This window comes from Aedes albopictus, chromosome 1 (assembly GCF_035046485.1).
Source record: "Aedes albopictus strain Foshan chromosome 1, AalbF5, whole genome shotgun sequence".
NCBI lineage: Eukaryota > Metazoa > Arthropoda > Insecta > Diptera > Culicidae > Aedes > Aedes albopictus.
The window spans coordinates 251,228,140-251,244,731 of record NC_085136.1 but is presented as its reverse complement, the minus strand read 5'-3'; the positions used below and the strand labels follow the sequence as shown (position 1 = coordinate 251,244,731).

At 41.5% G+C, this 16,592-nt stretch overlaps 1 protein-coding gene and 3 non-coding genes across 4 annotated transcripts in view; 3 read left to right on the top strand and 1 right to left on the bottom strand.

Moving 5' to 3' along the window:
* LOC109400406 (polypyrimidine tract-binding protein 2) overlaps positions 1 to 16,592 on the top strand; it is a 1,522,650-nt gene that overhangs the window by 369,814 nt on the left and 1,136,244 nt on the right. The gene's annotated exons all lie outside the window — the stretch shown is intronic.
* Trnai-aau (transfer RNA isoleucine (anticodon AAU)) lies at positions 4,968 to 5,041 on the bottom strand. Its single transcript has one exon. It is a non-coding gene; the product is annotated as a tRNA-Ile (tRNA).
* On the top strand, positions 5,140 to 5,211 carry Trnaw-cca (transfer RNA tryptophan (anticodon CCA)). The gene has a single exon. It is a non-coding gene; the product is annotated as a tRNA-Trp (tRNA).
* Positions 8,668 to 8,761, top strand: Trnay-gua (transfer RNA tyrosine (anticodon GUA)). The gene is made up of 2 exons: positions 8,668 to 8,704; positions 8,726 to 8,761. It is a non-coding gene; the product is annotated as a tRNA-Tyr (tRNA).

The window sequence follows — 16,592 nt, the reverse complement described above, 5'->3', positions numbered from 1 at the left end:
TTTTAATTTTCACTCGACACAATAGCGAACGCGATCGATTATGCTGCCATACTCACCCCTTACAGGAGCGATGCATGCACAGTAAAGAACAACACAATACTCGGCGATGACTGCGATCTCAAACATGTGTAATAAAGGATTTGTTCACTCATCGAATCTTTTCTATCCTTACGTAACAAGTTGTGTTGCAAAACTCAGTGGTTCCCAACCTGAAGTCTCGGGCCACAAGATTTCATCAAGAACCGAAAGTGTTAGAAAGAAGAGCATGTGTTTTTTTCGGAATGGTCATCTCAAGGAGGAGTATCTTTAACATAGATGTATTGCAAATATCAGTGGTGACCAGGGCCATGCAAATTTCTCAAGGAGGAAAAGTGTGAGAACGAAATGAAATTGTTTTTCGGATTTTGTGCCTCATGGAGCACTTCTACACGGAGAGACGAAACTACCCAAAAGTGAGTTCTTTCCACCCAACTTCGGGGTTGCGTGCGTCAAGCCAATTTTGAGTTGATGGAATCGATGTTTTAGTTGGGTTGTTCCCGCTTGCTTCCATGTGAAAAAATACCTAATTTTAAGTTTTTTCCACCCAACCGAAATTTTGACTAGGTTGTATTCACTCAAATTTGAGTACTGTGGTAGAAACTCAGTGTTGGCTTGACGCACGGAACTGCAAAAGTTGGGGTGTTTCCATAGGCGCCAACTTGTGACGTAGTTGGGGGGGCGAAGCTCTCCAAAATTGGACAAAATTCATCTTTTTTCACCTCAATGCACTAGTTTTCACGTAAATATGCCTAAACTAGATGAACTGCGTCGAAATATTCCGAATTTGATTGGTTTTGAGAGGCCTCGCCCCCCCAACTACGTCACAAGTTGGCGCGTATGGGTGTTTCTCTCTTCACTCTCTGACAACAATAGAAAGAGCGCATGAAAAGGGAGATGAAAAAGAACTCAAAATTGAGTTTAAAAGTACCTAATTTTGAGTTTTTCAGTTTCTCCGTGTATAGTTGTGTATAGAAGCTCAGTGGTATACTCAGCGAAAATAAACTAAAGAAATTCATCGAAATACCTTATGATTTTTTGCTATAAGTAAAATTTATGGATGCCATAAGAATACCTTATGCAACTTGATCATTCTTGTTATGTCAAATTTCATAAGACAGACTTATGAAGAACAAAAAAAATCCTAAAATGATGCAAACTGGATTCAACCCACGAACGTCGAGATCACTGAGCTCGTATTTTATCCACACGGCTACCGACGATTGAGAAAATTATGTTGCTAAACATATATGAAAGCCAAGCAGTTAGACGATTTTACGTCACAGAGCAACCTTATGAAATTCATTCGGATCATTATGAATGGATCATTGAAGCCGACTTTTCCGCTACTCACCGCATCAAAACAAAAGCGCCTCCGTATATGGACGGTGACACAGTGACAGCAGTCGAGTTACGTCAAACACACACGGCTACGGTGGCGCTATCTGTTCATTTCATAGCGGCCGTTTTAGCTATTTTAGTGATCCATTATTTAAAAGCCATTTCATAAGTTTGGCCTTATAGAAATCTTAAGTTTATTTGGCTGAGTGTACTCAATATGAAGTCACGGGTCACTTGAATTTCTGAAGAACAATATAGCGATAACTCATCACACTGGGTGAAGAATTAGCATTAAATTAAAATTCATGCAGAGCTTTACAAATCAATAGGAGACAATCAGTGTGTACTAGATTTGTAGTAATTAGCTGAACTTTTTATGGTGAGAAGGATAGTTCTCCGTTTCTGCAATGAAATGATGCAAGCTTATTATGATTTATTGTCTAATTTGATGCTCTTTGGGTAACTATGTTGTTTAAGTTGCAAGAAATGGAGAAAACAACAATACAGTTACCCAAGTTTTGCTCAAACAGCAAAAAAAGGCAAGAAATCACAATACCCACGCATTTTGCATCACTTCATTGCAAAAATGGAGAACTAACCTTCTCTCCATACAAAAATTTAGCTCATTACTACAAATCTAGTACTTCACTGTTTGTCTCCTATTATATTTAGTAATGCTTGGGAGTTATTCGTGCCGTTCCGAAGGGAACGTACCTAAGCCTGAAGCTGCTGGACACGCCAACGGCAGCTTGTGAGGTGGGCACTCGAGGCTTCTTCCAACGCTCGGGTCTCATGGCGTTCCGGATGGGGGAATTTACGAAAAAATGGAAATTTCTAGAAAAATGGATTTGAATTACCTTTTGAACAAATTTATTCCTTCCTTAGTGGGTTGTCGGATAGCCGAAGGTGGTGCACAGGTACTCGAGTCACGTGTCGCCGGCGGAAGTATCGGGCAGCGGTACCGGGCGGTCGAAAGGAGGTCCGAGTTCTTCCGCGCAACAGTCTGCGGCCGGTGCTGGAATTGTCTTCGAAGGCAGGTGATGCACGAGCCGGAGCTGGCCGGTGAACGGCAGTAAGTAGGCTTGGGTCACGTGGGTGTACCCGTCACTGATCGGAGGCCAGCACGTCAAGCGGTACTAAATCTTGGCGGATCGGGTTCTCAGATCCCCGATTAACAGCGGAGAAAATGACGGCACTGACTGCACTATTTTAATTAATACCGTTTAGAAAACTCGATAAATGTGTGAACGAGTGCAGTCACAACTCTTGCGTAATATGCCACTAGGTAACTCGACACTAATTTTCTTCAGGGCAAGCCTCGAAAGACTGATCACGATCATCGGTTGTCTCCCATCTCTAGATTCTAGAGTAGTTAGTGCGGCCCGTGATCCCGTGCTTGGAGCCACTGGGCTTTGCAACACCACTGTATTATATCATATTTTCATTCTACTCTCACTTTTAAGTTCTTGAGAAATTATCAAGGCCCGTGACCTCGGCCTGAGCCCCTGAGCTTTGCGACAACAATTTTTCACTTTCTCATTGCACTTTCGGTTCTTGAGAAATAAGCATGACTAGTGGCCTCTGCTTGGGAACCACTGATCTGCGTAATACCACTATATTGTAATAGGTACGTGTAATGTATGTACAGTGAGGATTCGCTCGTTGGGTCACGACTGCGCCCCGATTAGCGCATCGTGTTCGTTCGTTGGGGCAACTGACAACTGATCAAAATGCTCTAGACACACGCAAGTCGCGAGAAATACGTCATGAAACACTCACATACTTGCGCAAACGGTCTGTATACAGGAGCTGCGATGCGACGGTGGTCAGACGTCAAACTCGTTTTGACATCGATTTTGACATTGACAGTGCTTTTTAGTTGGGTTTTGCCCTAACCAGCGAAGATCCAACCATCGAGACAGCCCGTCTAATGAGCCGCCAACGAACGAATCGGGACTGTACAAGCTCCTTGAGATGCAGAATCCGAATAAAATCTCAGCCTCTCCTGAAACTTTCGGACGTTGAGAAAATTGCGTGACCCGTCACTCAAGATTGGGAATCACTAAATTTGACAACACTGCTGGTGGCAGTGCTCTTTGAGACGAACAATTTAAGAATCAACCTAGCAAAGAAAAACTATCAATTGCAATTGTTCACCTTTTTGTTATGTGGTGTTATCTATTTTATTAAAATATTTTACTAAAGACTGGTTTTAATTGCGTTTTTTGGTCACTTTTTAACATTTTAAAATTAGTGTGCACTATTTTGACTGGCGAACTGGAAACACTGTCCCTATTTTATAGAACTTTGACAGTGAAAAATTCTTGTGTTAAACTGTTTTCAGCGAAGATTTCAGCCATTTTGGTTGAATACTTTCAAAGTCAGAATTGTTTGAATTTCTCTATACCAAAAACACTTCTGCTTACACTAAGGTCTTTTTTTACACGGGTAGTTTTTCTGCTTTAACTCGATCAATGTTGAACCTACCTATCTGATTTTCCGTACACAGGTAGTACTAACCATGTCTACCTGTGTACAAATTTTCATGTGAATTGGCCCAAAATTGACCGAGTTAAAGCAGAAAAACTACCCGTGTAAAAAAAAGACCTTAGTGTATATTGTGACATAGTGCTATATGACTATAATTTTTTAACAGTTAGATCAAATTGGATGAAGTTTTGACGCAATACTTCTACATACATACTTTACGTAAAGAATTTTTTTATTGAAACCGATTCAGTAGTTTTGGCTCTACAGTTTTAGGTAAAAACTAGCTGTACCCGGCAAACTTTGTTTTGCTTACTGCGTTTTTTTTTTGAAGTTCTACGTCCGAGTCCCCATTCAAAATGTATGAAAAATCGATTTTCAAAAACTCTTAGTTTTTCCATGCTTTTTGCTTCATAAACCTTCTTTGACTGAAAACTTAACAGAGCAAAACTAAGACGAACCAAATCGGAGCTTCCGTTCTCAAGCAATGCGCTGTCTTGGCAAAAGTCGTACCAGCGGCGTCATGGTCGCGATTTTCCGCAGTCAAGTTCGCAGATTGTGAACAATCCTCGGTACCCACTTACGTAATTTATGTTTAGTCCCTTACTGTCAGAGCTGTCAGATCGGTGTAACACGCTAAATAAATATAATTTACACAAATTTACACGGAAAAAAATACACGATAATGAATATATTTATTGGATACCGGACTGGACACAGGAAAATTAATGGTTTTCTTTGGTACATCGAGGTCTTGAAATTAGTCTATGGTCGTACTGCCTCTGCCTACTGTGTTTTTTGACATTCAGTTCCATAGAAAAGTGCTGCTGAAAACGGAGTTTTAGATTTTCCCGTTTTTCTCGCCCTCCCAACCACTTTTTCTAATTAATTATCTAATTTTTTTCGCATGAGCGCGTCGGAACCCTACACGAATGCAACAGTAAAATAATCGGGCATGTCAGTTAACCCGTTCCCGAGACTATTATTGAGCTTTTGTATTTATTTTCCTTGAGCCTGTAGACGTCCGTCCATCGTTCCATCGTGCAATCACAGGTGATAATTAAGCTGCCGATTCTGGTATGAATTGGTAATTCATAAAAATGTGGCTCCAGAGAGGATCGAACTCACGACCTTCGCGTTATTAGCACGACGCTCTAACCAACTGAGCTATGGAGCCTTTGCGAATGTTTCTAAATGTCTTCATATTTTCACAAATGTTGGAAAATCATTGGTTGATTGAACAACAACAACACTATATCGACTGTCGATAACAAGGACTCCGTGGCGCAACGGTAGCGCGTCTGACTCCAGATCAGAAGGTTGCGTGTTCAAATCACGTCGGGGTCACATACTTTTTTTAAAGGAATTCAACACGCAATTTCACGTCGGGTCCACGTTCCTATCTGTTTTGCACTGGAAATATTCAAAAACGCTGCGGATCACAGCCGCCAAAAGTGGTTTTTATTCATGTCATTCGCTAAACTAAGCGAAATAACTAAACTCTTTACCATAAAACAACCAAATGAAAATAGTTTGCTGTTTGTTTATCAGATGCACCACGTGGATGTGAAAGCGATGAATAAAACTTGTTTAGCAACAAATCCTCTTAGAACAGAACAGGTGGTCGTTCGTTCATTCGTATGGTGCTTTGCTATGTCACTACATACACCCCTCTAAATATGTATACGAATCGAGTGTGAACGCTGGCTTTGGTCGCGCATAAATTAGACAAATGGACGAAATCGCTGCTGCCTGTGTCCATACAATAACAACAGCCGAGGGTGGTGCGATTTGAGTTGATTCCCATGCGTTCACACATGCATACAACGCGCAATCCCTGTCGGTTTGGTACTCTGGTCCCTGGAGTTGTTTAGTAGAGTTTGTTTATACATTCCGACGTCCGGAACCGAATTAAATGCACCGGACTCTCCGGAGGACCAAAAGTTACGTTGTCGTTTGTTAGCAAATTGCACCGCAAAATGTAAACGACGGGCGACTAATTTGCCTAAGCTAGCTGTTGAATTTTGATTGGCCGCCACACTGACTGTCGCGCCACATTTCGCACCGCTTGCTGATGCGTTTGTGTTTCACATCTGTTTGTCAAGCTTTCCTATAGACCAGGAGACCAGAAGGAATGACAACGAAATTTCTTTTAATGGGAAAAGTTTCGCTCGGTTAAGCTGTTTTCCGTGGCGAGGACTGAGGATGCGTTAAGCTGAATAAAACTATTGTTTAATATTTACCAATTAAAACTATCAGGGGCAACGGGGAAAAATGCTCCGCCAAATGTAACCCGCCAAGAAGTTGTGATTTGAGCGATTTGAGTGTTCCATGCATCACGGCGTTTACTCTACGCTAGTTTTACAGCTTGAGATCTAACCTCCAAAATATTTGACATCTCTTATTTCATTGGCAGTACACCCACATGCAAGATGAAGACAAATATAACTTCTGCTTTTCCAACCATGTTATGCTCATGTTACATCTGTCAAATGACCTGAGAATTGTCAAACATTCCAACAAGTTCAGGTTTGTTGGTGTAATTCTTTATTACATAAACGAACCTAACCTCTAAATGACTGCAAATTCTCAGGTCATTTTTTCAGATGTAACATGAGCATGAAAAGGACGGCAACAAGATCTATAAAGTAGAATACAGTCCGGATTCGCTGGTTGGGTCACGACTGCGCCCCGATTAGCGAATCGTGTTCGTTCGTTGGGGCAACTGACAACTGATCAAAATGCTCTAGACACACGCAATTGACGAGAAATACGTCACGGAACACTCACATACTTGCGTAAACGTTCTGTATACAGGAGTTGTGATGCGACGGCGGTCAGACGTCAAACTCGTTTTGATAACTATTTTGACATTGACAGTGCTTTTTAGTTGGGTTTTGCCCCAACCAGTGAACATTCAACCATCGAGACAACCCATCTAACGAGCTCTCAACGAACGAATCGTCACTGTATATGATCCGTCTTTTTCGTGCATGTGTGTGGTCTGTCAAAATGACCAGAGAAGTGTCAAACATTTTCATGGCTAGCTTTGTTGCACACTAAGATTCAGATGTTCCAGCTCAGTAATTTTTTCACTGAGTTCAGTATTTTTTCCATCTTTTTACTGAGTTTTCAACAGCAGATTTATTTCGGTACACTCGGTAATCGTATTTACTGTTCACCAGTAACGATATTTACCGTGCTTCAGTAACTTTTGACAGTTTGTGAGCTGAGCTCGGTAACTCATTTACAGAATATCCGCAAAATACACGCTAACCCCCAGTTACCCAGATTGGTGTCAAAGCGACCCAGATTGAGCAAAACTGCAGTTACTCTAATCTGAGTAAAGGCACCTTTACTCAAATCTGGGTTACAGATGTTGGTGGCAAAATCTGGGTAAACGACACCCAGCTCCTCCGGGGCCCTGATTTTGTTAATTTATATTTACTTTAGATTTTTAATGAAAAGCTGTATGCTTTTCACTTACCTGATGTAGGAAAACAGTTCTCCGGAATAATTTCACTGGTTTCTCGTCATTTATTGGCATATTATTCGAGAAAACAGTCATGATTTCCAGCGTTCTCCTGACCGCTGCCATATTTTCAATCCGAAAAATGACAAAGTGCCGTTTACCCAGATCTTTACCCAGATTCAACAAATCTGGGTTTTCGGGTTACCCGGATTTTGACAACTGCTAACAACATGAAAATCCGGGTATAATCGACCCAGTCGATGGGTAGTTTCAGGTAAGCGTGTAAATAACCGAGCGTACCGAGTTAAATCTGCTGTTGAGAACTCAGTAAAAAGATGGGGGAAATACCGAGCTGATCTTAGTGTGTGGTGTAATGAAGAATGAAGAATTAACTGTCGCTCAACGGAATTGATAAACATTTGCAAGGTTCTGAGGTTCTGATTTTCTGCTCTGTGTATTGTTGCAGTCATAATTAAAACATCAACGGCTGTTTTGGAGTTACAGCCAGGGCTGGCGCATTTTGCCCATAACAAAAGAATGAAATTCGCTTTCACCAAACGACAACAGCGAACTTGATTACCTACCCCTTTTTTCCTGCGTCGAGTCGTCGTTGTTATCCACCGATCAAGTAAAATGAAAAGGCGCCAAGCAAGACGCACCTTCAAGTGCAAAATCAACAACACTGTCATCCAAACCGATTCAAATCCAAGCAACCGAGCTGCTCGTTCAAGCAAGGGGACTGACTGACGACGAACAGACTGGCCCACTTTGTTGATTGGCCATCCACCACTACAAAGCGTGCTAATTCCGAAATAACGAAACGCGTTCTTCACTTCTTCGTCGTCGTGTCCGATTTGGCGGCAGGCAGACAGCAGTGCGGCAGGCAGACAGCAGTGCGGCACTGCGGTGCAGTTTTTGTTGTTTCGCTCGGAAAGCTGATAAAATTCCAGTTTGATTTGCAGATTAAAATCTCATTGAAAGGCAAACTCTCCGCAGGGAAGGGGTGATACCTCCTGGTACGTATCGGTTTGCGGGGTGAAGTGTGCGCTTCATTTCAGAGCAACACCGCGATAAGAATGTTGTTGATTTTTACTCGATCGATGGCGGAAACGCAGAGGTAACGAAAAGTAAGCTCCGAAATGAAGTGTGTAAGTGGCAATGCGATGGTCGTAATAATGAATAGTTCGCACGTGGTAGGTAATCTCTTGTTTCACTTTTCGTTTTCGCCGAACCTGCTTTTAGCGCTGCTCGGTTTGAAGGACAAACGCAAATATTTATATAGAAAAGCACGTGCGATCTCTTTGGATATTTTTGTCTTCCGACACTGTAACCCTTCGATAGCTCAGTTGGTAGAGCGGTGGACTGTAGAGGAAACTTCACGCGGCAGTGATCCATAGGTCGCTGGTTCAAATCCGGCTCGGAGGATTGGATTGCTTTTGTTTTATAATACTATAGGTGATTCAACGTGCAATAGAGAGTAGTAAGTATTGGGCAGAGCGTTCATGATTAATAAAAATTTTAATCATGATTAATCACTGATGATTAAAATTCCAATTATGGTGATTATTGATTATGATTAATGATTAATTTGATCTTTAGGATGATTAAAGATTATGATTATTGATTAAAATTGGTTTTATGTGTGATTATTGATTATGATTAATGATTAAAAATGGCTCATTGATTAAAAATCATGATTAATCATGATTAATCAATCACAAAAAACTGGAAATGATTAAAATATATTTATTGTTTAACATGTTTTTGAAGTTTCAAAAGTAAAAGGTAAGTCTGTTCGGAAGATTTTTAAAAAAGAATCATAAATTATATTATTTAGAACAGCATTTGAGCCAATTTAAATTGGATCAAATATTTTATATGATGAATCATTTTTGGTGATGAATGATTAATGATTGATTAATATTTTTTCTTATGATTACTGATTAATGATTAGATTTCAAAAACAGTGTGATTAAGATTAATGATTAATGATTAAATGAGATTTTTTTGTGATTATGATTAATGATTTTGATTAATCTTAATCATTAATCATGATTAAATTTATGATTAATCATTAACGCTCTGGTATTGGGTTTCTCATTAATGCTTAGACTACTGTGATAATTCTAAAATCCTCTGAATCAACATTTTTCAGCGGTGTTTCACACTAATCAAAGTGATTTTGTTTACCTGTTGTGCATACGACGCCCCTGTCATGAACTCAACCGAACTTGTGTACGATTGCCGCTGCGAAGTCGTGTGCGAAATTCGACTGTGATAATAATGAATTTCGGCCGAGTCTAAATAGGTGCAAATGTCGCAATACATTTGATTCGTAATATTTAATTGTGCACCGCCCCCTTGAATTTTAAGCTAACATCTTAGATTGCTTTCAAAATTTTTGAACATTTCAAAAATGTTTTTAAACATTGTACAACATCTCTGCGCGTTTTCAATACTTTTATAATGCTGCAAATCGCGCTTGGAACATTGTCTGTCGCGCAGACAGGGATATAATCGGAACGTTACTGTGTACATGGTAAAGCTCAAAATTTCTCAAAATGGCCTCCATTTAGAATATTTTGGCCGCCATCTTGAATACTCTAGTTGCCATTTTTGGACTCTATACGTTTTCCCCATAGCAATTTATACCTATTATGCATGATTTTAGAGCCTAATACTCATTGAAACAGTCGCTATCTTGAATTTGGAGTCGCCTTCTTGAATATTTAGGGTGTATTTTGAATATATCCATATTGCATGGTTTTAGAATCTAAAACTTCTTAAGCCACCTTCCATCTCAAATTGTTGACCGCACAGAAAAAAATATGTAATAAAAATTCAGCGAGCAATCATGCACATAAAGGGAACGCTAGAGTTACTGCACTTTTACATGAGATATATTGTAAAATTACAGTACCATCGTGTAATTTTCCGCTAACCATCGCGTAAACTATCATGGACTCCAACCGGTTACGGGATTATTAGCGGAAATTTACACGAACGTAACGTAATTTTACATGATATCTCATGTAAATATGCACTAACTCTAGCAGTACCTTTGTGTGCATGATTTTTTGCTGAATTTTACATGAATATTTTTTCTGTGCGCCATCTTGTATTTTGAGCCGCCATCTTTTGGTTCCCATTTTTGAACTCCGGACATCTTCCTCTTACCAAATATACTCAAATTGCATGATTTTAGAAGCTAAAACTCTTTATTACAATTACCAATTACCATCTTGAATTTGGAGCCGCCATCTTGGATTTTGGGTCGTCATCTACACGGAGAGACGAAACTACCCAAAAGTAAGTTCTTTCCACTCAACTTCGGGGTTGCGTGCGTCAAGCCAATTTTGAGTTGATGGAATCGATGTTTTTGTTGGGTTGTTCCCGCTTGCTTCCATGTGAAAAAAGTACCTAAGTTTAAGGTGAAAACCCAACCGAAATTTCGACTAGGTTGTATTTACTCAAATTTGAGTACTGTGCTAGAAACTCAGTTTTGGCTTGACGCACGGAACTGCAAAAGTTGGGCTGTTTCTCTCTTCACTCTCTGACAACAATAGAAAGAGCGCATGAAAAGGGAGATGAAAAAGAACTCAAAATTGAGTTTAAAAGTACCTAATTTTGAGTTTTTCAGTTTCTCCGTGTAGGTTGTTCTGGTCGCCATTTTTGAACTCCGGACATCTTCTCTATGTCAAATATACCCATATTGCATGGATTTAAAACCTAAAACTCCTCAAAACAGCTGCCATCTCGAATTTTTTGCCGTCATATTGCATATTCTGGTCGCCATTTTTTGACCTCGGACATCTCCATACCAAACATACCCATATGGCATAGATTAAGAACTTAAAACTCCTCAAAACAGTCGCCATCTTGGATTTTGGGCTGCCATCCTGGATCTTTGGCCGCCATTTTGAATATTCTGGTTCCCATTTTTGGACTCCGGACATCTTCTCCATACCAACCCATATTTAATGGTTTTAGAGCCTTAAACTTCTTAAATTCTGGCCGACGTCGTGGTTTTGTGGTTTTTTATTGATGATTTCCGCATAAAATTAGGCAACCATGCTAAAATTCACAAAATTCGGCGCAATTTGATGTGTCGCATGATAGAATTGTGACTTTCATAAGCATGCAAAGACCTCACTGGATTTGCAGATGCGGACTGTGCTGGTGACCAAGAAAAGAGGCCGGGTCACAACGTCCGAGGCCATACTGTCCCGGTCGTTAAGTCGCGTTTTTCTGTGAAATGACGTCCAAATGTTTGGATGCGTCAAGAAAATCGCAAGTCAGTCAGCGAATTTGTTTAATTTTTCAGGTTATGAAAGTCACAATATCCTGATCAAGAAGGTTATTGTTGAAATCTACCGAGGAATCCAACCGTGAAACAAATGTCTGATATAGTCTACATCATAGGGAACATAAGACTTCCTAGTAGTTCTGGATATGGCCCAGGTTCTCAAGATCTGGGCCTCTAAAATATTTCGTTGTAATTTGTTTTAACCCGACTGTGGTGTGACCTTTTTCCATGAATTATCCAAGAGCGCTATGATAGAAAATTTTAATACACGTCTGTTTTTTTTTGCGGTTATGTCGCACGTATCTTTGACTGCGAGTAGAAGTAGTAGATAAAGTAGATTTGTTTTGGATTTGTATAATATCTCTTTTGTCTACTTATCTCTTATCGGTCATCTCTCATCTCTCATCACTCATATCTCATCTTTCACTTCTCATCTCTTATCTCTCATCGCTTATCATCATCATCACTATCTTTCATCTTTCCTCTCATTATTCACCTTTCATCTCTCATCTCTCGTCATAATCCTCATCATCGTCTCTCATCGCTCATTTCTCATCTTTTAATTTTCATCTGTCATTTCGCATTGTTTATGTTTCATCCCTCACCTCTAATTTCTCATTTCACCCTTCATCTTATCTTCCACTTGTCATCTCTCGTTTGTCATCGCTCATCTCTCACATCTCATCTCGCATCTTTCATCTCACTACTCATCTCGTCATCATTTCTCATTATCATCATCATCATCATCATCATCATCATCATCATCATCATCATCATCATCATCATCACCATCTCCCATCACTCTTCTATCATCTCTAATCCCTTATCTCTCATCTCTTACCTCTCATCTCTTACCTATCACTTCTCACCTTTTACCTCTCATCTCTCATATCTCATCTCTCATCCCTCAACTCTTATCTCTCATCATCATCTACATTAGACATGTTCACATTTTAGAAAATGTCTTGAATCTCACCGGTCAAGTAAGTATCATAATTCTCATGCCAAAATGAACTTCTGGTAAAATTTTCAGCTTGATTGATAAAGATTTCGATGTGTTTCAAGTCGATTTGGAAATTTTAGGCTTTTCTACACTTTAAAAAAATCATAACTATTGAACGGAAAGACATACAGTAAGGATTATAGCTCGAAATCAAAGCTTATCATATTCCACAAAACATACATACATACATACTTGTACAATTCTTGCAAGTTTTGTCAGTAATAAATTAGGTTTTGTCCTAAGTGGTTCCGAAAAATCTGTTATCTTGTAGTCAAAATGGCCTGGGAAGCATGGATTGACGAAATTCTAGGAGTTGAATAACCAGGAGATAGTCAAATCATATCTGTCAAGATGAACCCCGTTCGAGATAATTCAGCAGCTATTTGGAATGAATGATTAAAAATCCAAATTAACAAAAAATGAGCACATCAATAGCCTTGATTTTTCATGCCAAACGTTGATTGTTTTGGTCACATTTCATTGATGAATCAGGACGATTTAAAAACAGTTATTGTCATCAGCAATGAAAAACCAATGCTAGCGTGATAATTTTTTCCATTCGATAGGCACTTCGTGGTGCTTTTTTGCTCCCTCGGTGGGTGATGGCACAAGTATGTATGGACGACTTTTGTGTAATATAATAAGCTTTGATTTAGAGCTATAATCATTATTGTATGTCTTTCCGTTCAATAGTTATGATTTTTTAATGTGTAGAAAAGCCCAAAATTACCAAATCGACTTGAAGCACATCGAAATCTTTATCAATCAAGCTGAAAATTTGACCAGAAGTTCATTTTGGCATGAGAATTATGATACTTACTAGACTGGTGGGATTCAAGACATTTTCTAAAATGTGAACATGTACAATCTACATCTTTCATCGCTGATCTCTTGTCTTTCGTCGAGTACCTCTCATCTTTCATCTCTCGCTTCTCATCTTTAATCTCTTATCTCTCGACTCTCACCTCTCACCTCTCGGCATCAACACTTCTCATCGCTCATCTCTTATCTCTCTCTCATCCAACATCGCTCATCCCTCATTCCTCACGCTTATCGCATATCTCTTATCTCTCATCATCAACATCTCTCATCTCTCCTCATCCCAAGATGATCTAGCCTAGGGCTAAAAATCTCGTTAATACAGAATAAAAAAAAATCTCCTCATCATCATCACTATCTATCATCAATCCTCTTATCATTCATCTTTCATCTCTCATCTCTCATCATCATCAACATTACCATCTCTTATCTCGCATCTTCCATGTCTCATCGATCATCTCTCATATTTTATCTTTCATCTGCCATCTCTCATTGTTAATCTTTCATCTATCAGCTCTCATATTTCATCTCACTCTTCATTTCTTATTTCTCATCGCTCATCTCTCACGTCTTATCTCGCATCTCTCATCTCACTTCTCATCTCCCATTTCGCATCGTCATCATCATTATCATCTCTCATTATCATCATCATCTCTCATCTTCCATCATCATAATCATCATCACCATCTCTCATCGCTCATCTATCCTCTATAATCGTTAATCTTTCATCTCTCATTTCTCAAACTCAAACTCGCAAAAGTTTTGCGAGTTTTATCGAGTTTTATCGGGGTTATTCGGCTTTTCTCCGCTTTTTTGGGATATTTCAGCTTGGCAAAACTAGTGTCGTCCCTCAAGGCGTTTATTCAACTTACGGTAATGAAGAAAATTTTAGAGAGAAATTTCTGGAGTACTCCCTGAAGAAATTCCTTGAGAAATCTCTGATGAAATTTCTGGAGAGATTGTTGAAGGAATCCCTGAAGAAACGCCCGGAAGAATCTATGATAGAACTCCTTAAAAAAAAACTCCCTAAGAAATCCTTGAATAAACTCATTGATGAATCCCTGAAAGAACTTCTGGAGAAATCCCTGAATGCATTTCTGAAGATAGCTCTGGGCAATCCCGGAAGGAATTGCCGGGGAAACCCCGGAAGAAATTTTCGGGGAGATCCCAAAAGAAATTCCAGTGGCATTCCAGGGAGGAAAATCTCGGAGGAATCCCAGAAGGAATTCCCGGGGGAATCCCGGAAGGAATTCCCGGGGGAATCCCGGAAGGAATTCCCGGGGGAATCCCGGAAGGAATTCCCGGGGGAATCCCGGAAGGAATTCCCGGGGGAATCCCGGAAAGAATTCCCGGGGGAATCCCGGAAGGAATTCCCGGGGGAATCCCGGAAGGAATTCCCGGGGGAATCCCGGAAGGAATTCCCGGGGGAATCCCGGAAGGAATTCCCGGGGGAATCCCGGAAGGAATTCCCGGGGGAATCCCGGAAGGAATTCCCGGGGGAATCCCGGAAGGAATTCCCGGGGGAATCCCGGAAGGAATTCCCGGGGGAATCCCGGAAGGAATTCCCGGGGGAATCCCGGAAGGAATTCCCGGGGGAATCCCGGAAGGAATTCCCGGGGGAATCCCGGAAGGAATTCCCGGGGGAATCCCGGAAGGAATTCCCGGGGGAATCCCGGAAGGAATTCCCGGGGGAATCCCGGAAGGAATTCCCGGGGGAATCCCGGAAGGAATTCCCGGGGGAATCCCGGAAGGAATTCCCGGGGGAATCCCGGAAGGAATTCCCGGGGGAATCCCGGAAGGAATTCCCGGGGGAATCCCGGAAGGAATTCCCGGGGGAATCCCGGAAGGAATTCCCGGGGGAATCCCGGAAGGAATTCCCGGGGGAATCCCGGAAGGAATTCCCGGGGGAATCCCGGAAGGAATTCCCGGGGGAATCCCGGAAGGAATTCCCGGGGGAATCCCGGAAGGAATTCCCGGGGGAATCCCGGAAGGAATTCCCGGGGGAATCCCGGAAGGAATTCCCGGGGGAATCCCGGAAGGAATTCCCGGGGGAATCCCGGAAGGAATTCCCGGGGGAATCCCGGAAGGAATTCCCGGGGGAATCCCGGAAGGAATTCCCGGGGGAATCCCGGAAGGAATTCCCGGGGGAATCCCGGAAGGAATTCCCGGGGGAATCCCGGAAGGAATTCCCGGGGGAATCCCGGAAGGAATTCCCGGGGGAATCCCGGAAGGAATTCCCGGGGGAATCCCGGAAGGAATTCCCGGGGGAATCCCGGAAGGAATTCCCGGGGGAATCCCGGAAGGAATTCCCGGGGGAATCCCGGAAGGAATTCCCGGGGGAATCCCGGAAGGAATTCCCGGGGGAATCCTGGAAGGAATTCCCGGGGGAATCCTGGAAGGAATTCCCGGGGGAATCCTGGAAGGAATTCCCGGGGGAATCCCGGAAGGAATTCCCGGGGGAATCCCGGAAGGAATTCCCGGGGGAATTCCGGAAGGAATTCCCGGGGAAATCCCGGAAGGTATTCCCGGGGAAATCCCGGAAGGAATTCCCGGGGGAATCCCGGAAGGAAATTCCGGGGGAATCCCGGAAGGAAGGATAGAAAAAATCCTTGAATGATTTTGAGGAGGAAACCCAGACGGAACTCCTGACGGACAGATCTCTGAAGGTACTTCTGGAGGATTCCCTGGTGAAATGTGTAGAAAATTTCTGAGGGAACTTCTGAAGGATTCTTCGATGGCACTCCTATTGTAATCCATGACTCAAATCCTAAAGGATACCGTGAAGGAATTCGTAGAAGAATCTCAGGGTAATTCAAGAAACACCTGGAGAAATTCGCCAAGGAATTCCTGTAGAAATCCCTGAAGGAATTGCTGAAGAATTTCGGAGTGTCTTTTGGAGAAACACTCCAAAACGGTTGGGTCTGGTTGCTAAATATATGAAACTGAACCTATTTTTCACCGGGAAGGTAGGTTGTCATTTTCAAACCGATTTGGCAACGGTTGGTGGGGTTTGTGCGGTATAAAGGCGGTTGCCAATTTGGGTTTATTCACGCATTGGTAGGCATCGTCATACGGCGGGGTTAAGTATTTGAGAGTTAATAATTTAAATAAAATCAGCAAAAATAACT